Source organism: Oncorhynchus mykiss, chromosome 13, assembly GCF_013265735.2.
Source record: "Oncorhynchus mykiss isolate Arlee chromosome 13, USDA_OmykA_1.1, whole genome shotgun sequence".
NCBI lineage: Eukaryota > Metazoa > Chordata > Actinopteri > Salmoniformes > Salmonidae > Oncorhynchus > Oncorhynchus mykiss.
The window spans coordinates 53222464-53234966 of NC_048577.1; the positions used below are offsets into that span (position 1 = coordinate 53222464).

Genomic DNA, 12503 nt, shown 5'->3' on the forward strand with positions numbered 1-12503 from the left:
ATCGGTCATCATCATCCGTCTGCTACTCCCATCCCTTTCTCCCTTGCTTCCTCTATCCGTCCCTCCCTCCCTCTGCTCCCTCCCTCAATCCCTCTCCATTCTCTTCTATTCGTCCCTCCCTCCCTCTGCTCCCTCCATCAATCCCTCTCCATTCTCTTCTATCCCTCCCTCCCTCCCTCAATCCCTCTCCATTCTCTTCTATCCCTCCCTCCCTCAATCCCTCTCCATTCTCTTCTATCCCTCCCTCCCTCAATCCCTCTCCATTCTCTTCTATCCCTCCCTCCCTCCCTCCCTCAATCCCTCTCCATTCTCTTCTATCCCTCCCTCCCTATGCTCCCTCCCTCAATCCCTCTCCATTCTCTTCTATCCCTCCCTCTGCTCCCTCCCTCAATCCCTCTCCATTATCTTCTATCCCTCCCTCCCTCAATCCCTCTCCATTCTCTTCTATCCCTCCCTCCCTCCCTCAATCCCTCTCCATTCTCTTCTATCCCTCCCTCCCTCCCTCCCTCCCTCCCTCCCTCCCTCCCTCCCTCCCTCCCTCAATCCCTCTCCATTCTCTTCTATCCCTCCCTCCCTCCCTCCCTCAATCCCTCTCCATTCTCTTCTATCCCTCCGTCCCTCTGCTCCCTCCCTCAATCCCTCTCCATTCTCTTCTATCCGTCCCTCCCTCCCTCAATCCCTCTCCATTCTCTTCTATCCCTCCTTCGTACTTGTCATTCTGTGCTGACGTGTGCAGCAGCGCTGGAGTGTAGCCAAGTGCTCCCTTAAATCATACCGACTCTAATGAAGAATACTCTCTCACACACACACACACACACACACACACACACACACACACACACACACACACACACACACACACACACACACACACACACACACACAGCCTCCTACTCTACTGCTATATTACACTGCACACGAACATCAGACAAACACATTCACACAGCACACAACTGTCTGTGTCCTGCTATATTACACTGCACACGAACATCAGACAAACACATCCACACAGCACACAACTGTCTGTGTCCTGCTATATTACACTGCACACGAACATCAGACAAACACATTCACACAGCACACAACTGTCTGTGTCCTGCTATATTACACTGCACACGAACATCAGACAAACACATTCACACAGCACACAACTGTCTGTGTCCTGCTATATTACACTGCACACGAACATCAGACAAACACATCCACACAGCACACAACTGTCTGTGTCCTGCTATATTACACTGCACACGAACATCAGACAAACACATTCACACAGCACACAACTGTCTGTGGGAATGTCAACACAATGAGAGGAAGAGTGCATCTTTAACACATGTTTTCATATTTGCTGAAGTCATAACTCCTCTTGAGGAGGAGAGATTATTTTACCCAACTAGAATAGCTCACATAGTGAAATGCCCTGACAGAGCCCTAGTTACTGTAGCAGCACCATATTAGATATTATTAGATATATATTAGATATTACACCACAGTACTTTGAAAGCATGTTCTCCCATGCATTTGTTTACTGTTTATCTTACATTTATATGTGACCTTACAAATACTATCTATTCACATCCCATTCTGTTCAATGTCCTGTCATTTCATTCTCTCTTGTGCTGTTTGAATCAATTAACATGACATTTGTTATGAAACCAACAAGCCAGCCTACCAATGTCTACTCTCACTATGTCTTGCAGTTCCTAACAGATTGTGTAAACAACATTTTCCTGTCTCACTTTGTGTCAGTAGTACTATATGTGTTGTGACACCTGGCAGCCAGCTTGCATAGTCTCTTAATGGTAATCCTCTGTGAGGTGTAGCAGCACAGTAAGATTTACCATCACTATCTATCTAACAGTTTTATGGCTGGCCCTCAGCCTGGGGAAAACAAATGAACATGGCTGTAGTCATAGTAAATCTTTATCTCTACTCAGCTCGCTGCTGCTACTCTCTGTTTATTATCTATGCATAGTCACTTTACCCCTACCTACATGTAAATTTTTCCTCAATTACCTCGACTAACCTGTACCCCTGCACGTTGACTCGGTACCGGTACCCCTTGTATATAGCCTCGTTATTGTAATTTTATTGTATTTCTTAATTTTTGAAAACTCTGGTTAAGGGCTCATAAGTAAGCATTTTACGCTAATATATTGTTTTCGGCACAAGTGACAAATACAATTTGATTTGCTTTTATGTTACACTTGTACATTTTTCTATAAAGTATTTCAAAAATATATTAGATTTGTATTTTCTTTCTGTTGAAGGCTTCTTACCAGGCAGTGGAGGAGATACCTACAGTACATAGCTGACATAACTCAGGCTGTTGCCAACCTACTGGCACATGGTGAGCTGGGAGATGTGACCCTCCACTGATCCTAGAGGCAAAGGGTGGCTGGGCCCTGACAGAGCCTGATGGAAAGCGCCCTTAGCTTGGCACGGCTGTCAGGGACACTGGGGAAGGCTCTGCTACTGGATGGCCGTACCAGAACAGACACAATTGCCAATGGGTGCCGTGGTGAAGCAGTGGTGAAGCAGAGGCTCGACAGAACATGGTAGCTCATTTATCAGCATTTAGGAGGCTGATCGAAGGCCCCCCACACTGGGCATGAAACACCTAACATGGATTTCCCTCACATCAACATCTGATCTGGGATTCAGGTCTCATCTCCTCTCGTCTTCTGTTTACCTTAAAGCTCAGTCGGTTTCTCCTAACGATACACAATGAGAGAGAGAGAGAGAGAGAGAGAGAGAGAGAGAGAGAGAGAGAGAGAGAGAGAGACAGATACCTCTCTCTCTCTCTCTTTAACCTTGCTGTAACACAGTCATCCATGTAGTCCCACTGACAATGTTATGCAACTCCACCCACTGAGAACCCATCAGCACCTCCCACACAAGCAATCAGAACCTACACACACACTCACACACACACACACACACACACACACACGCGAGGGCGCGCGCACAGTGAGCGTTCATGAACATGTGTATAGGAGAGGAGAGTAGCGTCACTCACTCCACCTGTGCTGTTTTTGGGTGCATGGGTTTCCAGGTTGAAAACACAATAGGAACAGTGGAAGCCATGGAGAAGCAGAGGAATACATGATGAGACAATACCATAGAGGAGATTCAGTGGAGAGAAAGGACATGAGGAGAGATAACCTGTAAAAAAAAGTGCAGTGAAATGTGTTTTTACAGGTTCAGCCAGAGTAGTACTGCGCCCCTGGAGAAAATAGTCTGTGAAGTGAATCACGATGATTGGTTGGTGGACTCAGTGCAGGAGAGAAGAGCCTGAAGCACAATAGCATGGCGGGACAGAGCTCATATTACATCTAACAACCAGCATACAGTAATATCACAGCTCAGATAGTGACACAACACTCCTTGTCACCTGCATATGTGTATGACGATACGCAGATTACATTGTCCCTGTACCGGGGTGGGACATTTCGTTTACATTAACATGTTAATATGTGGTGATGTGTGCAGAATCAAATTAACAGAATGTAGTCCTGGCCTGTGGTAGCTTTGGAGCTAGGACAGAGTGGGGATAGCCTGGTAAAACCAGCCTGAACGTTAGGAGGGGGTGGGGATAGCCTGGTAAAACCAGACTGAACGTTAGGAGGGAGTGGGGATAGCCTGGTAAAACCAGACTGAATGCTAGGAGTGAGGAGGGAGTGGAGATAGCCTTGCAAAACCAGCCTGAATGCTAAGAGGGAGTGGGGATAGCCTGATAAAACCAGACTGAATGCTAGGAGCGAGGAGGGAGTGGAGATAGCCTGGTAAAACCAGCCTGAACGTTAGGAGGGAGTGGAGATAGCCTGGTAAAACCAGCCTGAATGCTAGGAGGGAGTGGGGATAGCCTGGTAAAACCAGACTGAACGCTAGGAGCGAGGAGGGAGTGGGGATAGCCTGGTAAAACCAGCCTGAACGCTAGGAGGGAGTGGGGATAGCCTAGTAAAACCAGACTGAACGCTAGGAGCGAGGAGGGAGTGGGGATAGCCTGGTAAAACCAGACAGAATGCTAAGAGGGAGTGGGGATAGCCTGGTAAAACCAGACGGAACGCTAGGAGCTATGAGGGAGTGGGGATTGCCTGGTAAAACCAGTCTGAATGCTAGGAGCTAGGAGGGAGTGGGGATAGCCTGGTTAAACCAGCCTGAACATTAGGAGGGAGTGGGGGTAGCCTGGTAAAACCTGCCTGAATGCTAGGAGCTATGAGGGAGTGGGGATTGCCTGGTAAAACCAGTCTGAATGCTAGGAGCTAGGAGGGAGTGGGGATTGCCTGGTAAAACCAGTCTGAATGCTAGGAGCTAGGAGGGAGTGGGGATAGCCTGGTTAAACCAGCCTGAACATTAGGAGGGAGTGGGGGTAGCCTGGTAAAACCAGACGGAATGCTACACACACCAGTGATAGCAGCATTCAGGCTGGTTCAGCCAGGCTGGTGGAGTCTGAGAAAGTGTGGGACCTTCTCAAACACTGATTTGTTATTTGTTATAATAAACTCGTAATTATGAAGCACGTACATTTAAATCACCAGTGAAATTGATATATTATAAAACAGTACCGTCATTTATTTTACTGGTAAACAAACGTTTGATTTGTCACCAGCTCAAAATGGAGCCCACTATAGGTGGGATTTTATTGTAGAGCAAAAACATTAAAAAGTGATCCTTTTTAGATAAAACTACACTAAATATATTCATATGTCACCAAATAATGTATTAAAATACACTCTATCGCAATGAAGGTCTACAGTAACTTCAACAGCACTGTCTGGGGTAGCACCATGGTGTAGCCAGAGGACAGCTAGTTTCTGTAATCCTCTGACTACATTGACTTCAATACTAAACCTAGAAGGCTTGTAGCCCTCACACCCTTCCATACACATACATGGTAATTATGACCACTTCTGGAGGATGTCCTTCAACCAATCAAAGCTTTTGCAGTATGAACTGACATGTTGTCCATCCAAACATAGAATTAGAATCAGAGAATGAACCTGGTGAGTTGTTTTGGGATTGTGCCACAGAACATTATGGGGGTTCTATGTTGAGGAACCCCTTTCGTTCTCTGGGGTACACGGAAAAGGTGTGAATTAAAAGCGAGGGTCAACCTCAGACTGAGATCAGTTTCATGAAGACAATGAAAAGGTGAGGGCATTCAATACTAACTTGAATCAAAAGTATAACTGGTTAGCAGGCAGCCTTTCATCAGGCCGCCTGTATTGCTGGCCTTACCTGCTTTTTGAAAAGTCTGAGCCTTGGTCAAAAGGTGGGTGCAGTGACCTGAACAACATAGATAGTTCAGCTCAACAAAAACCAAAAGCAGAGCATGCAAGATGTTGCTTTAAAGAGGACACGATGAGAGGGAAAGTTTCGCTAACAAGGGCAACTACAATGAGCTTGCAGAGGTAATTAATTGCACGTTATGATGCTTTACTTGCTGAACATATGGAACGTTCTACTGTCTTTTCTGTGATGTCGAAAACAATACTGAATAATTTGATAGCTTCCATTGCCTCATCCATTAAAAGTTATATTAAAGAGAGAGGTTGGCGCTGCGCATTTTTTCACGTGCGCTCATCTAGGCTTTCCACTTTCCTCCAGTATTTATTTAGAAAAGATGATAACACATAATAGCCGCAAGCAAAAACTCATGACATAAATGTTGCAGCAGCCTAGGCTACACCTAAATATCTGACGTGCTGTATCGGATGAAAACGAGACGATTTTTCAGTCTGATCAACTGTTAAAAACTGCCCCACCGCTCTGGGACCTGCACCTGTCTGCTTGCAGTTGTCAGTTATCGTCAGGTATGTGGATGTTTGGAGCGTTATTCAGGAACGCGTTGGGCTACTTTAAATCTGTCAAGTAGGCGAGGTGCGCCGCAGTCTGTGTTTAACTTTACGAATTCTGAGATGTCTGAGAGAAACTCGTTGTCCAAACTTACGATGGAGCATCTGTACTGCAATGTGTCTGCTATTTGTATTTACAGTCCCCTCCTGTTCCCTGATTAAGAGGTGATGTCTACTCAACTCCACTACCATTGTCAACTTTCTCCTGACATGAACTGAAGTCACGTGTCATGTGCCCGCTCATCCACTGGCACATTGAATGTTTCCCCTTCAAGCACTGTGAGTCCCCCTATCCATTTTCTCTCATTCCTGTATGTAGAGTCAATCAGTTACACAATCCCATTATTACACATTAATGATTTTACTCCTTACTTGGACTAACTCATTCTTAACTCTTGTCTATCTGTGTAGTTTGTTGTCTTATAGTTTTTTGTCTTCCCAGTCAAATCCTGTCCTGCACTGTTCAAGCCTCTGAACACCTCAACTCATGCCTCATACCCTCATCCAATCACTGCTGTGAAACCTTTCCAACACGGAAGTAGCACTCTCATTCCCATTCCCCATAATATTGTACTTTAAATGTCTTTATTAAATGCTTCAGGTTAAAATAATTAGTCTTTGACGATTTTTGAAATACATTTTGCCGTCTCTGTGCGCTCCGCGCCTATACCGTGGGTCTCCCATCTTCCTCAAATGTTCAAGTCACCAGCCTCCACTGATCCCAGGGTAGTGCCTGTTAACTGTTCTATTTGAATGATCAATGGATATCCACTGTTCCACAGCCCTTCCAGGCAATTCATAAACTTCTCCACATGGTTCTAAGCTGACATATGGAACTCTTTTAAAAAGGTCATACTATGGATCACTTCGCTATTTGATTTAGAATTTTAGGACGATTTACATATTTTAAAAAAATACACAAAAATTATTTGAATAAATATTGCATTTGGCATTAAAAGGCCCTAGAAACACATTGAATAACAAATCCATAAAGACAAAAAAGACAGTCAAAAAATAAAACCTTTTTAAAGTGTTTGTCCTATATCTAGGAGATAGGAAATCTCAGGAAATATGTATATATATATCTTTTTTTACACATATTTTACCCTTTTTCTGGGGAAGGCTCAAAACAACCTTCATACTTCCATTCATTTTTTAAACCCGGTACCGGTTACCTTCAGACTAGTCCCGTATCACTGGTGGGGGTTGGAGAGCAAAACGGAGACCACCATTGCTTTTGTGAGAGTCTACCATTAGAGTGGTCATAATAGTTTTTAAGTCAAACCGTTCCATACGCTACAGACGTTTTCATGAAAGGACCAATTTTTGGGATGTCTCATGGTCTGACAAACAGCTCTCTAGCTCTGTCACCTTTCACCACAGATGGGATGTCTCATGGTCTGACAAACAGCTCTCTAGCTCTGTCACCTTTCACCACAGATGGGATGTCTCATGGTCTGACAAACAGCTCTCTAGCTCTGTCACCTTTCACCATAGATGGGATGTCTCATGGTCTGACAAACATCGCTCTAGCCCTGTCACCTTTCACCACAGATGCAAAAGTGCAATGTCACATCGGACCAAAGTATGTGCTAAATTACCATTTTATTAGTATAGGGTCAGTAGAGGAATCTGGACCATAACAACCACGTCTGCATTCATGGGGCCCACACTGTATAACACAGGGCAGTACTGTACGTTCACATGTGCACCCCACATTCATCAGGGCCCTGTGGTGGAGGGGACCAGGGGGAGGACCAGGGGATGGACCCTCCTTTACCCTCTGTTTGTGGAAAACATCCTCCTGGTGTGGGCATGGGCCCAGAGAGCTCTCCTACTGAGTAAACAACAGTGTTTGGCCCAGGGAGAACACAGCACAGAGCTATTAACCAGAGCTATTTACGTTATTACTATTAAGCAGAGCTATATTCAGTACTACTATTAATCAGAGCTATATACTGTACTACTATTAACCAGAGCTATATTCAGTACTACTATTAATCAGAGCTATATTCAGTACTACTATTAACCAGAGCTATATTCAGTACTACTATTAACCAGAGCTATATTCAGTACTACTATTAATCAGAGCTATATTCAGTACTACTATTAACCAGAGCTATTTACGTTATTACTATTAACCAGAGCTATATTCAGTACTACTATTAATCAGAGCTATATTCAGTACTACTATTAACCAGAAGTATATACTGTACTACTATTAACCAGAGCTATATTCAGTACTACTATTAACCAGAGCTATATTCAGTACTACTATTAACCAGAAGTATATACTGTACTACTATTAACCAGAGCTATATTCAGTACTACTATTAATCAGAGCTATATACTGTACTACTATTAACCAGAGCTATATTCAGTACTACTATTAACCAGAAGTATATACTGTACTACTATTAACCAGAGCTATATTCAGTACTACTATTAACCAGAGCTATATTCAGTACTACTATTAACCAGAAGTATATACTGTACTACTATTAAGCAGAGCTATATTCAGTACTACTATTAAACAGAGCTATATACTGTACTACTATTAACCAGAGCTATATTCAGTACTACTATTAACCAGAAGTATATACTGTACTACTATTAACCAGAGCTATATTCAGTACTACTATTAATCAGAGCTGTATACTATACTACTATTAACCAGAGCTATTTACATTATTACTATTAAGCAGAGCTATATTCAGTACTACTATTAATCAGAGCTATATACTGTACTACTATTAACCAGAGCTATATTCAGTACTACTATTAATCAGAGCTATATACTGTACTACTATTAACCAGAGCTATATTCAGTACTACTATTAACCAGAAGTATATACTGTACTACTATTAAGCAGAGCTATATTCAGTACTACTATTAATCAGAGCTATATACTGTACTACTATTAACCAGAGCTATATTCAGTACTACTATTAACCAGAAGTATATACTGTACTACTATTAACCAGAGCTATATTCAGTACTACTATTAATCAGAGCTGTATACTATACTACTATTAACCAGAGCTATATTCAGTACTACTATTAATCAGAGCTATATGCTATACTACTATTAACCAGAGCTATATACTATACTACTATTGACCAGAGCTATATTCAGTACTACTATTAACCAGAGCTATATACTATACTACTATTAACCAGAGGTATATACTATACTACTATTAACCAGAGCTATATACTATACTACTATTGACCAGAGCTATATTCAGTACTACTATTAACCAGAGCTATATTCAGTACTACTATTAACCAGAGGTATATACTATACTACTATTAACCAGAGCTATATACTGTACTACTATTAACCAGAGGTATATACTATACTACTATTAACCAGAGCTATATACTGTACTACTATTAACCAGAGCTATTTACTATACTACTATTAACCAGAAGTATATACTGTAGTACTATTAACCAGAAGTATATACTATACTACTATTAACCAGAGGTATATACTGTACTACTATTAACCAGAGCTATATACTGTACTAACAAACTATCCCGGACAATAACATTCTGATATTCTAGTTTACATGCAAGAATGACAAATGTTGTCTTCGACTAAACTGTCTGGGGAATGACAACCCAATATTAGGGTGGAAAAGGCATTGACATTCAATTCCAAAAGAATAGCCGAGGAACATTGGTAACCAAACCAGTACTAGAATGAAAGTGTTTTGAGAACCAGTGCTTAATGATGTGTGGATATGCACATTTACATACTTGCTTCATGGTAATTCATGGAAATGCCGTCAGACTTTGACAGGATCTGGGATTTGCATGCTGTCACACCTGTGTTGGGTTTGGGTATATCAACATTTTAAAGGTCAGCTGTCAGAGAGGATACGTTGTGAACATTGTGTATGAATGAGAATCCTCCCTCTCATAGCCTCCCTGCTTTTCAACAAGTTGGAATAAGTTCACTTTTGGGTGAAAGTGTTTGTGTAGTTTCATCTGACCTGTATGTACAGTTGAAGTCGGAAGTTTACATACACTAAGGTTGGAGTCATTAAAACTCATTTTTTCAACCACTCCATGAATTTCTTGTTAACAAACTATAGTTTTGGCAAGTTGATTAGGACATCACAAGTAATTTTTCCAACAATTGTTTACAGACAGATTATTTAACTTGTAATTCACTGTATCACACTTCCAGTGGGTCAGAAGTTTACATACACTAAGTTGACTGTGCCTTTAAACAGCTTGGAAAATTCCAGAAAATTATGTCATGGCGTCAGAAGCTTCTGGTAGGCTAATTGACATCATTTGAGTCAATTGGAGTACCTGTGGATGTATTTCAAGGCCTACCTTCAAACTCAGTGCCTCTTTGCTTGACATCATGGGAAAATCAAAAGAAATCAACCAAGACCTCAGAAAAAAAATGTAGACCTCCACAAGTCTGGTTCATTGGGAGCAATTTTCAAACGCCTGAAGGTACCACGTTCATCTGTACAAACAATAGGACGCAAATATAAACACCATGGGACCATGCAGCCGTCATACCGCTCAGGAAAGAGACGTGTTCTGTCTCCTAGAGATGAACATACTTTGGTGCAAAAAGTGCAAATCAACCCCAGAACAACAGCAATGGACCTTTTGAAGATGCTGCAGGAAACAGATACAAAAGTATCTATATCCACAGTAAAACAAGTTCTACATCGCCATAACCTGAAAGGTCGCTCAGCAAGGAAGAAGCCACTGCTCCAAAATCGCCATAAAAAAGCCAGAGTACGGTTTGCAACTGTACATGGGGACAAGGATCATACTTTTTGGAGAAATGTCCTCTGGTCTGATGAAACGAAAATAGAACTGTTTGGCCATAATGACCATTGTTATGTTTGGAGGAGAAAGGGAAGGCTTGCAAGCCGATGAACACCATCCCAACCCTGAAGCGCGGGGGTGGCAGCATCATGTTGTGGGGGTGCTTTGCTGTAGGAGGGGCTGGTGCACTTCACAAAATAGATGGCATCATGAGGAATGGAAAATTATGTGGATATATTGAACAACATCTCAAGACATCAGTCAGGAAGTTAAAGCTTGGTTGCAAATGGGTCTTCCAAATGGACAATGACCCCAAGCACACTTCCAAAGTTGTGGCAAAATGGCTTAAGGACAACAAAGTCAAGGTATTGGAGTGGCCATCACAAAGCCCTGACCTCAAATTCTATAGAAAATATGTGGGCAGAACCGAAAAAGCGTTGGCCAGCAAGGAGGCCTACAAACCTGACTGAGTTACACCAGGTCTGTCAGGAGGAATGGGTCAAAATTCACCCAACTTATTGTGGGAAGCTTGTGGAAGGCTACCCAAAATGTTTGACGCAACTTAAACAATTTAAAGGCAATGCTACCAAATACTAATTGAGTGTATGTAAACTTCTGACCCACTGGGAATGTGATGAAAGAAATAAAAGCTTAAATAAATCCTCTCTACTATTATTCTGACGTTTCACATTCTTAAAATAAAGTGGTGATACTAACTGACCTAAGACAGGGAAGCTTTATTTGGATTAAATGTCAGGAATTGTGATAAACTGAGTTTAAATGTATTTGGCTAAGGTGTATGTAAACCTCCGTCTTCAACTGTATGAACACTAACTATGATGGGAGACAAGGGGTTAACACAATAGCCAAAATGTCAAATAGAGAGAGCGAAAGAGTGATGCGGGAGGAATGTGTGTGTGATCCTGTGTATGTGCCTGCGTTCCTTTATGTTATACTGGAATGGCTGGGATTCCATTGCCCTGAGTCAGAGAGGACAGCTCCAGTTCCAGCTGTTGTGTGGCTGGTTGTTCCCCTCCTGTCCTGACAAGGGATGCCCTAACAGGTTTCATGGGGCTCTGGGGAGATCTCCATCACTCACAGGTATTTCAACTAGATGCTAGATCACCAGGCAGTTAAAAATAAGGCTACTCTGGTAGGCTTCCCACTCCAAGGTTATACTGTATCTATGCCACTGTCCTCTTGGCTTGTTCCACGGGGGTTTTAGGCCTGGGATGGCTTGTTAATCAGTGGTGTGGTAGAGTGTAAACGCAACTAAACAGTTCACACACTTTTTATTACCCATCAGTTTACCCACCTTTAGCAGAAAAATGCATTGAAAGAATAGGTATTGTTATTGTTACTGACCGGAAATCAGTTTACCCACCTATTTCTTTACCACTACATCACTGCTGTTAATGGATTAGAAAAAAAGTGTGATGAATACAGTATTATTGAATGAATTTGAACATGATATGATTAAAATATGAAATATAGCCAAAAATATTTTTCTCTGATGAGTAATGCATTGGTGCAAGACGCAAATGAATGGAATGTGGTCTGCTAAGATAATCAAATACATCTGTAGCTCTTTGTGACGTTACCAAGGTTGAGTCTCTCTGTTATATTTGTATTCACTGCTTTTGTTTCTTTAGGCCCATATATCAATGATGTCAGACAGGCAGATGATCAAGCTATTCAAGAGTGACTGGCTGGTAAAGTGCAGCCTCTATTTGCACATAGACTGACTTCCTTCTTTCTAATCCATATCTGTGTGTGTGTCAGCTCTGTTGACTAAATACCACTGTACTGTGGCTACTGCTAAGACATAAGGGGGTTAGAGT

At 42.1% G+C, this 12503-nt stretch overlaps 1 long non-coding RNA gene across 2 annotated transcripts in view; it reads left to right on the forward strand.

Moving 5' to 3' along the window:
- The first annotated feature begins 5676 nt into the window (after positions 1-5676).
- Positions 5677-12503, forward strand: part of LOC118938324 — a 17349-nt gene continuing 10522 nt past the window's right edge. The window contains exons 1-3 of one of the 2 annotated variants that reach the window (XR_005035596.1): positions 5677-5816; positions 5999-6137; positions 6301-6448. This is a non-coding gene — a long non-coding RNA (uncharacterized LOC118938324). Of the gene's footprint in view, positions 5817-5998; positions 6138-6300; positions 6449-12503 lie in introns of those variants that run through there. The other variant, XR_005035597.1, reaches the window with a different exon arrangement.